This window comes from Triticum dicoccoides, chromosome 6A, assembly GCF_002162155.2.
Source record: "Triticum dicoccoides isolate Atlit2015 ecotype Zavitan chromosome 6A, WEW_v2.0, whole genome shotgun sequence".
NCBI classification, from domain to species: Eukaryota; Viridiplantae; Streptophyta; class Magnoliopsida; order Poales; family Poaceae; genus Triticum; species Triticum dicoccoides.
In genome coordinates this window covers 614,539,265-614,552,877 of record NC_041390.1, presented here as the reverse complement: position 1 = coordinate 614,552,877, position 13,613 = coordinate 614,539,265, and positions in this window count along the sequence as shown.

The following is a 13,613-nucleotide window of genomic DNA, read 5'->3' as shown; positions in this document are numbered from 1 at the left end:
GTTCGAAGGTTCACTGTTTTCTAACAACATGATTTCCAAGACAGGGTTGCCGTACCACTCTGGTGCAGAACGTGTCCTTGTGGACCTTCGAATTTCAGTAGGAGCTTGATCAGAAGTATCTTGATCATCATCATTAACTTCCTCTCTAGTCAGTGCAGGCACCTCAGGAACATTTTCTTGAGTTGCGCCATTTACCGGTTCAAGAGGTAATACTTCATCAAGTTCTACTTTCCTCCCACTTACTTCTTTCGAGAGAAACTCTTTCTCTAGAAAGAATCCATTCCTGGCAACAAAGATCTTGCCTTCGGATCTGAGGTAGAAGGTATACCCATAAGTTTCTTTAGGGTATCCTATGAAGACGCATTTTTCCGACTTGGGTTCGAGCTTTTCAGGTTGAAGTTTCTTGACATAAGCATCGCATCCCCAAACTTTTAGAAACGACAGCTTAGGTTTCTTCCCAAACCATAATTCATACGATGTCGTCTCAACGGATTTCGACGGAGCCCTATTTAAAGTGAATGCGGCAGTCTCTAAAGCATAGCCCCAAAAAGATAGCGGTAAATCGGTAAGAGACATCATAGACCGCACCATATCTAATAAAGTGCGATTACGACGTTCGGACACACCATTACGCTGAGGTGTTCCAGGCGGCGTGAGTTGTGAAACTATTCCACATTTTCTTAAGTGTGTGCCAAATTCGTGACTCAAGTATTCTCCTCCACGATCTGATCGTAGAAACTTGATTTTCCTGTCACGTTGATTCTCAACTTCACTCTGAAATTCCTTGAACTTTTCAAAGGTTTCCGACTTGTGTTTCATTAAGTAGACATATCCATATCTACTCAAGTCATCAGTGAGGGTGAGAACATAACGATAGCCACCGCGAGCCTCAACACTCATTGGACCGCACACATCAGTATGTATGATTTCCAATAAGTTGGTTGCTCGCTCCATTGTTCCTGAGAACGGAGTCTTGGTCATTTTACCCATGAGGCATGGTTCGCACGTGTCAAATGATTCATAATCAAGAGACTCTAAAAGTCCATCTGCATGGAGCTTCTTCATGCGTTTGATACCTATGTGACCAAGGCGGCAGTGCCACAAGTATGTGGGACTATCGTTATCAACTTTACATCTTTTGGTATTCACACTATGAATATGTGTAATATTACGTTCGAGATTCATTAAGAATAAACCATTGACCATCGGAGCATGACCATAAAACATATCTCTCATATAAATAGAACAACCATTATTCTCAGATTTAAATGAGTAGCCATCTCGTATTAAACGAGATCCCGATACAATGTTCATGCTCAAACTTGGCACGAAATAACAATTATTGAGGTTTATAACTAATCCCGTAGGTAAATGTAGAGGTAGCGTGCCGACGGCGATCACATCGACCTTGGAACCATTCCTGACGCGCATCGTCACCTCGTCCTTTGCCAGTCTCTGTTTATTCTGCAGCTCCTGCTATGAGTTACAAATATGAGCAACGGCACCGGTATCAAATACCCAGGAGTTACTACGAGTACTGGTAAGGTACACATCAATTACATGTATATCACATATACCTTTTGTTTTGCCGGCCTTCTTGTCCGCTAAGTATTTGGGGCAATTCCGCTATCAGTGACCACTTCCCTTGCAATAAAAGCACTCAGTCTCGGGCTTGGGTCCATTCTTTGGCTTCTTCCCGGAAACTTTCTTGCCAGGCGCGGCAACTTCTTTGCCGTCCTTCTTGAAGTTCTTTTTACCCTTGCCCTTCTTGAACTTAGTGGTTTTATTCACCATCAACACTTGATGTTCCTTCTTGACTTCTACCTCTGCTGATTTCAGCATTGCAAATACTTCAGGAATGGTCTTTTCCATCCCTTGCATATTGAAGTTCATCACAAAGCTCTTGTAGCTTGGTGGAAGCGACTGGAGGATTCTGTCAATGACCGCATCATCCGGGAGATTAACTCCCAGCTGAGTCAAGCGGTTATGTAACCCAGACATAGTGAGTATGTGCTCACTGACAGAACTATTTTCCTCCATCTTACAGCTAAAGAACTTATCGGAGACTTCATATCTCTCGATCCGGGCATGAGCTTGAAAAACCATTTTTAGCTCTTCGAACATCTCATATGCTCCATGTCTCTCAAAACGCTTTTGGAGCCCCGGTTCTAAGCTGTAAAGCATGCCGCACTGAACGAGGGAGTAGTCATCAGTACGTGTCTGCCAAGCGTTCATAGCGTCTTGGTTTTGTGGGACGGGTGGATCACCTAGCGGTGCTTGTAGGACATAATCTTTCTTGGCAGCTATGAGGATGATCCTCAGGTTCCGGACCCAGTCCGTATAGTTGCTGCCATCGTCTTTCAGCTTGGTTTTCTCTAGGAACGCGTTGAAATTGAATACAACGTTGGCCATTTGATCTACAGGACATATTGTAAAGATTTTAGACTAAGTTCATGATAGTCAAGTTCATCTAATCAAATTATTAATGAACTCCCACTCAGATTAGACATCCCTCTAGTCATCTAAGTGTTACACGATCCAAGTCAACTAATCCGTGTCCGATTAACACGTGAGACGGACTAGTCATCGTCGGTGAACATCTCCATGTTGATCGTATCTTCCATACGACTCGTGTTCGACCTTTCGGTCTTTGTGTTCCGAGGCCATGTCTTCACATGCTTAGGCTCGTCAAGTTAACCCTAAGTGTTTTTGCATGTGTAAAACTTCTTACACCCGTTGTATGTGAACGAAAGGATCTATCACACCCGATTAACACGTGGTGCTTCGAAGCGACGAACTGTAGCAACGGTGCACAGTTAGGGGAGAACACTTCTTGAAATTGTTGTAAGGGATCATCTTATTTACTACCGTCGTTTTAAGTAAACAAGATGCAAAACATGATAAACATCACATGTAATCAAATAATAATAGTGACATGATATGGCCAATATCACACAGCTCCTTTGATCTCCATCTTGGGGCTCCATGATCATCCTTGTAGATCGTCATACTCATCGACATATAAGTCGTGATTCCTTGTACAAGAACATGATCAATCTCATACATCACATATAGCATTCATCACATCCTTTTGGCCATATCACATCACATAGCATACCCTGCAAAAACAAGTTAGACGTCCTCTAATTGTTGTTTGCATGTTTTACGTGGCTGCTATGGGTTTCTAGCAAGAACGTTTCTTACCTACGCAATGACCACAACGTGATATGCCAATTGCTATTTACCCTTCATAAGGACCCTTTTCATCGAATCCGATCCGACTAAAGTAGGAGAGACAGACACCCGCTAGCCACCTTATGCAACTAGTGCATGTCAGTCGGTGGAACCTGTCTCACGTAAGAGTACGTGTAAGGTCGGTCCGGGCCGCTTCATCCCACGATGCCGCCGAATCAAGATAAGACTAGTAACGGCAAGCATATTGAACAAAATCAACGCCCACAACTACTTTGTGTTCTACTCGTGCAAGAGAACTACGCATAGACCTAGCTCATGATGCCACTGTTGGAGAACGTTGCAGAAAACAAAAATTTTCCTACGGTTTCACCAAGATCCATCTAGGAGTTCATCTAGCAACGAGTGATTAGATGCATCTACATACCTTGTAGATCGCGAGCGGAAGCGTTCAAAGAACGGGGATGATGTAGTCGAACACGACGTGATCCAAATCACCGAAGATCTTAGCACCGAACAGACGATGCCTCCGCGTTCAACACACGTACAGAACGGATGACGTCTCCTCCTTTCTTGATCCAGCAAGGGGGGAAGAGAGGTTGATGAAGATCCAGCAGCACGACGGCGTGGTGGTGGATGCAGGGCGTCACAGTAGCAGGGCTTCGCCTATACTGCGAGAGAGAGACGTAACGGGGAGAGAGGAAGCACCAAAGGCTGAGGTATGAAATCCCTCCTCTCCCCCACTATATATAGGAGGGACAAGGGGGGGTGGTGCGCAGCCTAGGAGATCTGATCTCCTAGGTGCGGCGGCCAGGGGAGGGTTTCCCTCCCCCCCAAGGCACCTCGGGGTGCCTTCCACCACTTGGACTCCTCCGTGGTGGAAACCCTAGGCGCATGGGCCTAGTAGGGCTGGTGCCCTTGGCCCATATAGGCCAAGGCGCACCCCCTACAGCCCATGTGCCCCCCCGGGACAGGTGGACCCACCCGGTGGGCCCCCGGGACCCCTCCGGTGGTCCCGGTACAATACCGATAACCCCGAAACTTGTCCCGATGGCCGAAACAGCACTTCCTATATATAATTCTTTACCTCCGGACCATTCCGGAACTCCTCGTGACGTCCGGGATCTCATCCGGGACTCTGAACAACATTCGGATTACTGCATATACATATCTTCATAACCCTAGCGTCACCGAACCTTAAGTGTGTAGACCCTACGGGTTCGGGAGACAAGCAGACATGACCGAGACGACTCTCCGGTCAATAACCAACAGCGGGATCTGGATACCCATGATGGCTCCCACATGCTCCACAATGATCTCATCGGATGAACCACGATGTCGAGGATTAATCAACCCCGTATACAATTCCCTTTGTCAATCGGTATGTTACTTGCCCGAGACTCGATCGTCGGTATCCCAATACCTTGTTCAATCTCGTTACCGGCAAGTCACTTTACTCGTACCGTAATGCATGATCCCGTGATCAACCACTTGGTCACCTTGAGCTCATAATGATGATGCATTACCGAGTGGGCCCAGTGATACCTCTCCGTTATATGGAGTGACAAATCCCAGTCTCGATCCGTGTCAACCCAACAGACACTTTCGGAGATACCTGTAGTGCACCTTTATAGTCACCCAGTTATGTTGTGACGTTTGATACACCCAAAGCACTCCTACGGTATCCGGGAGTTACACGATCTCATGGTCAAAGGAAAAGATACTTGACATTGGAAAAGCTCTAGCAAACGAACTACACGATCTTTGTGCTATGCTTAAGATTGGGTCTTGTCCATCACATCATTCTCCTAATGATGTGATCCCGTTAGCAATGACATCCAATGTCCATAGCCAGGAAATCATGACTATCTGTTGATCAACGAGCTAGTCAACTAGAGGCTTACTAGGGACATATTATGGTCTATGTATTCACACGTGTATTACGATTTCCAGATAATACAGTTATAGCATGAATAAAGACAATTATCATGAACAAAGAAATATAATAATAATGCTTTTATTATTGCCTCTAGGGCATATTTCCAACAATCACTGGGCCCACTCGGTAATGCATCATCATTATGAGCTCAAAGTGACCAAGTGTTTGGTCACGGGATCATGCATTACGGTACGAGTAAAGTGACTTGCCGGTAACGAGATTGAACGAGGTATTGGGATACCGACGATCGAATCTCGGGCAAGTAACATACCGACTAACAAAGGGAATTGTATACGGGGTTGCTTGAATCCTCGACATCATGGTTCATCCGATGAGATCATCATGGAGCATGTGGGAGCCAACATGGGTATCCAGATCCCGCTGTTGGTTATTGTCCGGAGAACCGTCTCGGTCATGTCTACGTGTCTCCCGAACCCGTAGGGTCTACACACTTAAGGTTCGGTGACGCTAGGGTTGTGAAGATATGTATATGCAGTAACCCGAATGTTGTTCGGAGTCCCAGATGAGATCCCGGACGTCACGAGGTGTTTCAGAATAGTCCGAAGGTAAAGAATTATATATAGGAAGTGCTGTTTCGGCCATCGGGACAAGTTTCGGGGTCACCGGTATTGTACCGGGACCACCGGAAGGGTCCCAGGGGTCCACCAGGTGGGGCCACCCATCCCGGAGGGCCCCATGGGCCAAAGTGGGGAGGGGAACCAGCCCAGCTGGTGCACCCCCTAGGCCCACCCCATGCGCCTAGGGTTGAAACCCTAGGGGTGGGGGGCGCCCCACCTTGGCTTGGGGGCCACTCCAGCCCTGGCCGCCGCCCCCCCTAGGAGATCTCATCTCCTAGGGCCGGCTCCCCCCTAGGGGAGCCTATATATATGAGGGGGAGGGAGGGGGCAGCGATACCCTGAGCCTTGGCGCCTCCCTCTCCCCTGCTACACCTCTCTCTCTCGTAGTATAAGGCGAAGCCCTGCTACTCTGACGCCCTGCATCCACCACCACGCCGTCGTGCTGCTGGATCTTCATCAACCTCTCCTTCCCCCTTGCTGGATCAAGAAGGAGGAGACGTCACGCTGACCGTACGTGTGTTGAACGCGGAGGTGCCGTCCGTTCGGCGCTAGGATCTCCGGTGATTTGGATCACGTTGCGTACGACTTCCTCATCCCCGTTCTTTGAACGCTTCCGCGCGTGATCTACAAAGGTATGTAGATGCAATCCAATCACTCGTTGCTAGATGAACTCTTAGATGGATCTTGGTGAAACCGTAGGAAATTTTTTTGTTTTCTGCAACGTTCCCCAACAGTGGCATCATGAGCTAGGTCTATGCGTAGTTCTTCTTGCGCGAGTAGAACACAATTTGTTGTGGGCGTAGATGTTGTCAACTTTCTTGCCGCTACTAGTCTTATCTTGCTTCAGCGGTATTGTGGGATGAAGCGGCCCGGACCAACCTTACACGTACGCTTACGTGAGACCGGTTCCACCGACTGACATGCACTAGTTGCATAAGGTGGCTGGCGGGTGTCTGTCTCTCCCACTTTAGTTGGAGCGGATTCGATGAAAAGGGTCCTTATGAAGGGTAAATAGAAGTTGACAAATCACATTGTGGCTTTCACGTAGGTAAGAAAACGTTCTTGCTAGAACCCTATTTCAGCCACGTAAAACTTGCAACAACAATTAGAGGACGTCTAACTTGTTTTTGCAGCAAGTGCTTTGTGATATGATATGGCCAAAGTTGTGATGAATGATATATATGTGATGTATGAGATGTTCATGCTATTGTAATAGGAATCACGACTTGCATGTCGATGAGTATGACAACTGGCAGGAGCCATAGGAGTTGTCTTTATTTTTTTGTATGACCTGCGTGTCATTGAGAAACGCCATATAAATTACTTTACTTTATTGCTAAACGCGTTAGCCATAGTAGTAGAAGTAATAGTTGGCGAGCAACTTCATGGACACACGATGATGGAGATCATGGTGTCAAGCCGGTGACAAGATGATCATGGAGCCCCAAGATGGAGATCAAAGGAGCTATGTGATATTGGCCATATCATGTCACTATTATTATTTGATTGCATGTGATGTTTATCATGTTTTGCATCTTGTTTACTTAGAACGACGGTAGTAAATAAGATGATCCCTCATAATAATTTCAAGAAAGTGTTTCCCCTAACTGTGCACCGTTGCGACAGTTCGTTGTTTCAATGCACCACGTGATGATCGGGTGTTTGATTCAAACGTTCACATACAACGGGTGTAAGACAGATTTACATATGCAAACACTTAGGTTGACTTGACGAGCCTAGCATGTACAGACATGGCCTCGGAACACAGAAGACCGAAAGGTCGAGCATGAATCGTATAGAAGATACGATCAACATGAAGATGTTCACCGACATTGATTAGTCCGTCTCACGTGATGATCGGACACGGCCTAGTTGACTCGGATCATGTTATACTTAGATGACTAGAAGAGGGATGTCTATCTAAGTGGGAGTTCATTAAATAATTTGATTAGATGAACTTAATTATCATGAACTTAGTCTAAAATCTTTACAGTATGTCTTGTAAATCAAATGGCCAACGTAGTCCTCAACTTCAACGCGTTCCTAGAGAAAACCAAGATGAAAGACGATGGCAGCAACTATACGGACTGGGTCCGGAACCTGAGGATCATCCTCATAGCTGCCAAGAAAGAATATGTCCTACAAGCACCGCTAGGTGACGCACCCGTCCCACAGAACCAAGACGTTATGAACGCTTGGCAGACACGTGTTGATGGTTACTCCCTTGTTCAGTGCAGCATGCTTTACAGCTTAGAGCCGGGGCTCCAAAAGCGTTTTGAGAGACATGGAGCATATGAGATGTTCGAAGAGCTGAAAATGGTTTTTCAAGCTCATGCCCGGGTCGAGAGATATGAAGTCTCCGACAAGTTCTTCAACTGTAAGATGGAGGAAAATAGTTCTGTCAGTGAGCACATACTCACTATGTCTGGGTTACATAACCGCTTGACTCAGCTGGGAGTTAATCTCCCGGATGATGCGGTCATTGACAGAATCCTCCAGTCGCTTCCACCAAGCTACAAGAGCTTTGTGATGAACTTCAATATGCAGGGGGTGGAAAAGACCATTCCTGAGTTGTTTTCAATGCTGAAATCAGCAGAGGTAGAAGTCAAGAAGGAACATCAAGTGTTGATGGTGAATAAAACCACTAAGTTCAAGAAGGGCAAGGGTAAAAAGAACTTCAAGAAGGACGGCAAAGAAGTTGCCGCGCCTGGCAAGAAAGTTGCCGGGAAGAAGCCAAAGAATGGACCCAAGCCCGAGACTGAGTGCTTTTATTGCAAGGGAAGTGGTCACTGAAAGCGGAATTGCCCCAAATACTTAGCGGACAAGAAGGCCGGCAAAACAAAAGGTATATATGATATACATGTAATTGATGTGTACCTTACCAGTACCCGTAGTAGCTCCTGGATATTTGATACCGGTGCAGTTGCTCACATTTCTAACTCAAAGCAGGGGCTGCGGAATAAGCGGAGACTGGCAAAGGACGAGGTGACGATGCGCGTCGGGAATGGTTCCAAGGTGAATGTGATCGCCGTCGGCACGCTACCTCTACATTTACCTTCGGGATTAGTTTTAAACCTTAATAATTGTTATTTAGTGCCAGCTTTGAGCATGAACATTGTATCGGGATCTCGTTTAATTCGAGATGGCTACTCATTTAAATCCGAGAATAATGGTTGTTCTATTTATATGAGAGATATGTTTTATGGTCATGCTCCGATGGTGAATGGTTTATTCTTAATGAATCTCGAGCGTAATGCTACACATGTTCATAGTGTGAATACCAAAAGATGTAAGGTTGATAATGATAGTCCCACATACTTGTGGCACTGCCGCCTTGGTCACATAGGTATCAAACGCATGAAGGAGCTCCATGCAGATGGACTTTTAGAGTCTCTTGATTATGAATCATTTGACACGTGCGAACCATGCCTCATGGGTAAAATGACCAAGACTCGTTCTCAGGAACAATGGAGCGAGCAACCAACTTATTGGAAATCATACATACTGATGTGTGCGGTCCAATGAGTGTTGAGGCTCGCGGTGGCTATCGTTATGTTCTCACCCTCACTGATGATTTGAGTAGATATGGGTATATCTACTTAATGAAACACAAGTCTGAAACCTTTGAAAAGTTCAAAGAATTTCAGAGTGAGGTTGAGAATCAACGTGACAGAAAAATAAAGTTTTTGCGATCAGATCGTGGAGGAGAATACTTGAGTCACGAATTTGGCACACACTTAAGAAAATGTGGAATAGTTTCACAACTCATGCCGCCAGGAACACCTCAGCGTAATGGTGTGTCCGAACGTCTTAATCGCACTCTATTAGATATGGTGCGATCTATGATGTCACTTACCGATTTACCGCTATCTTTTTGGGGCTATGCTTTAGAGACTGCCGCATTCACTTTAAATAGGGCTCCGCCGAAATCTGTTGAGACGACACCGTATGAATTATGGTTTGGGAAGAAACCTAAGCTGTCGTTTCTAAAAGTTTGGGGATGCGATGCTTATGTCAAGAAACTTCAACCTGAAAAGCTTGAACCCAAGTCGGAAAAATGCGTCTTCATAGGATACCCTAAAGAAACTATTGGGTATACCTTCTACCTCAGATCCGAAGGCAAGATCTTTGTTGCCAAGAATGGATCCTTTCTAGAGAAAGAGTTTCTCTCGAAAGAAGTAAGTGGGAGGAAAGTAGAACTTGATGAAGTATTACCTCTAGAACCAGAAAATGGCGCAACTCAAGAAAATGTTCCTGAGGTGCCTGCACCGACTAGAGAGGAAGTTAATGATGATGATCAAGATACTTCTGATCAAGCTCCTACTGAAATTCGTAGGTCCACAAGGACACGTTCCGCACCAGAGTGGTACGGCAACCCTGTCTTGGAAATCATGTTGTTAGACAACGGTGAACCTTCGAACTATGAAGAAGCAATGGCGGGCCCAGATTCCGACAAATGGTTAGAAGCCATGAAATCCGAGATAGGATCCATGTATGAAAACGAAGTATGGACTTTGACTGACTTGCCCGATGATCGGCGAGCCATAGAAAATAAATGGATCTTTAAGAAGAAGACAGACGCGAATGGTAATGTGACCATCTATAAAGCTCGGCTTGTCGCTAAGGGTTATCGACAAGTTCAAGGGGTTGACTACGATGAGACTTTCTCACCGGTAGCGAAGCTAAAGTCCGTCCGAATCATGTTAGAAATTGCCGCATTCTACGATTATGAGATATGGCAAATGGACGTCAAAACGGCATTCCTTAATGGTTTTCTTAAGGAAGAATTGTATATGATGCAGCCGGAAGGTTTTATCGATCCTAAGAATGCTGACAAGGTGTGCAAGCTCCAACGCTCGATTTATGGGCTGGTGCAAGCATCTCGGAGTTGGAACATTTTCTTTGATGAGATGATCAAAGCGTTTGGGTTTACGCAGACTTATGGAGAAGCCTGCGTTTACAAGAAAGTGAGTGGGAGCTTTGTAGTATTTCTCATATTATATGTAGATGACATACTTTTGATGGGAAATGATATAGAACTCTTGGACAGCATTAAGGCCTACTTGAACAAGAGTTTTTCAATGAAGGACCTTGGAGAAGCTGCATGTATATTAGGCATCAAGATCTATAGAGATAGATCAAGACGCCTCATAGGTCTTTCACAAAGCACATACCTTGATAAGATATTGAAGAGATTCAATATGGATCAGTCTAAGAAGGGGTTCTTGCCTGTGTTACAAGGTGTGAAATTGAGCTCGGCTCAATGTCCGACCACGGCAGAAGATATAGAAGAGATGAGTATCATCCCCTATGCCTCAGCCATAGGTTCTATTATGTATGCCATGCTGTGTACCAGACCTGATGTAAACCTTGCCGTAAGTTTGGTAGGAAGGTACCAAAGTAATCCCGGCAAGGAACACTGGACAACGGTCAAGAATATCCTGAAGTACCTGAAAAGGACTAAGGAAATGTTTCTCGTTTATGGAGGTGACGAAGAGCTCGTCGTAAAGGGTTACGTCGACGCTAGCTTCGACACAGATCTGGATGACTCTAAGTCACAAACCGGATACGTATATATTTTGAATGGTGGGGCAGTAAGCTGGTGCAGTTGCAAGCAGAGCGTCATGGCGGGATCTACATGTGAAGCGGAGTACATGGCAGCCTCGGAGGCAGCACATGAAGCAATTTGGGTGAAGGAGTTCATCACCGACCTCGGAGTCATACCCAATGCGTCGGGGCCAATCAAACTCTTCTGTGACAACACTGGAGCTATTGCACTTGCCAAGGAGCCCAGGTTTCACAAGAAGACAAGGCACATCAAGCGTCGCTTCAACTCCATTCGTGAAAATGTTCAAGATGGAGACATAGATGTTTGTAAAGTACATACGGACCTGAATGTAGCAGATCCGTTGACTAAACCTCTCCCTAGAGCAAAACATGATCAACACCAGAATTCCATGGGTGTTCGATTCATCACAATGTAACTAGATTATTGACTCTAGTGCAAGTGGGAGACTGTTGGAAATATGCCCTAGAGGTAAGGATAAAAGCATTATTATTATATTTCCTTGTTCATGATAATTGTCTTTATTCATGCTATAATTGTGTTATCCGGAAATCGTAATACATGTGTGAATAATAGACACCAACATGTCCCTAGTAAGCCTCTAGTTGACTAGCTCGTTGATCAACAGATAGTCATGGTTTCCTGACTATGGACATTGGATGTCATTGATAACAAAATCACATCATTAGGAGAATGATGTGATGGACAAGACCCAATCCTAAACATAGCACAAGATCATATAGTTCGTTTGCTAGAGTTTTTCCAATGTCAAGTATCTTTTTCTTAGACCATGAGATCGTGTAACTCCCGGATACCGTAGGAGTGCTTTGGGTATACCAAACGTCACAACGTAACTGGGTGACTATAAAGGTAGACTACGGGTATCTCCGAAAGTGTCTGTTGGGTTGACACGGATCAAGACTGGGATTTGTCACTCCGTATGACGGAGAGGTATCACTGGGCCCACTCGGTAATGCATCATCATTATGAGCTCAAAGTGACCAAGTGTTTGGTCACGGGATCATGCATTACAGTACGAGTAAAGTGACTTGCCGGTAACGAGATTGAACGAGGTATTGGGATACCGACGATCGAATCTCGGACAAGTAACATACCGACTGACAAAGGGAATTGTATACGGGGTTGCTTGAATCCTCGACATCGTGGTTCATCCGATGAGATCATCGTGGAGCATGTGGGAGCCAACATGGGTATCCAGATCCCGCTATTGGTTATTGGCCGGAGAACCGTCTCGGTCATGTCTACGTGTCTCCTGAACCCGTAGGGTCTACACACTTAAGGTTCGGTGACGCTAGGGTTGTGAAGATATGTATATGCAGTAACCCGAATGTTGTTTGGAGTCCCGGGTAAGATCCCGGACGTCACGAGGAGTTTCGGAATAGTCCGGAGGTAAAGAATTATATATAGGAAGTGCTGTTTCGGCCATCGGGACAAGTTTCGGGGTCACCGGTATTGTATCGTGACCATCGGAAGGGTCCCGGGGGTCCACCGGGTGGGGCCACCCATCTCGGAGGGCCCCATGGGCCAAAGTGGGGAGGGGAACCAGCCCATAGTGGGCTGGTGCGCCCCCTAGGCCCACCCCATGCGCCTAGGGTTGAAACCCTAGGGGTGGGGGGGCGCCCCACCTTGGCTTGGGGGCCACTCCAGCCCTGGCCGCCGCCCCCCCTAGGAGATCTCATCTCCTAGGGCCGGCTCCCCCCTAGGGGAGCCTATATATATGAGGGGGAGGGAGGGGGCAGCGATACCCTGAGCCTTGGCGCCTCCCTCTCCCCTGCTACACCTCTCTCTCTCGTAGTATAAGGCGAAGCCCTGCTACTGTGACGCCCTGCATCCACCACCACGCCGTCGTGCTGCTGGATCTTCATCAACCTCTCCTTCCCCCTTGCTGGATCAAGAAGGAGGAGACGTCACGCTGACCGTACGTGTGTTGAACGCGGAGGTGCCGTCCGTTCGGCGCTAGGATCTCCGGTGATTTGGATCACGTTGCGTACGACTTCCTCATCCCCGTTCTTTGAACGCTTCCGCGCGTGATCTACAAAGGTATGTAGATGCAATCCAATCACCCGTTGCTAGATGAACTCATAGATGGATCTTGGTGAAATCGTAGGAATTTTTTTTGTTTTCTGCAACGTTCCCCAACACCAAGAAGGGCCGCCGCCGCAGATCCGGGGACCTCCGCCAGGAACGGAGCGCCAGAGGCCTCACCGCCACCTTCCCGGGCGTCCGCGGGATAAGGCCCGGCGAGATCCTCAGGTGGCGGCGAGGGGAAAGCAGGGGAAGGGGGTGGCGGCGCGGGGGAAAACCTAATCGCCACCCA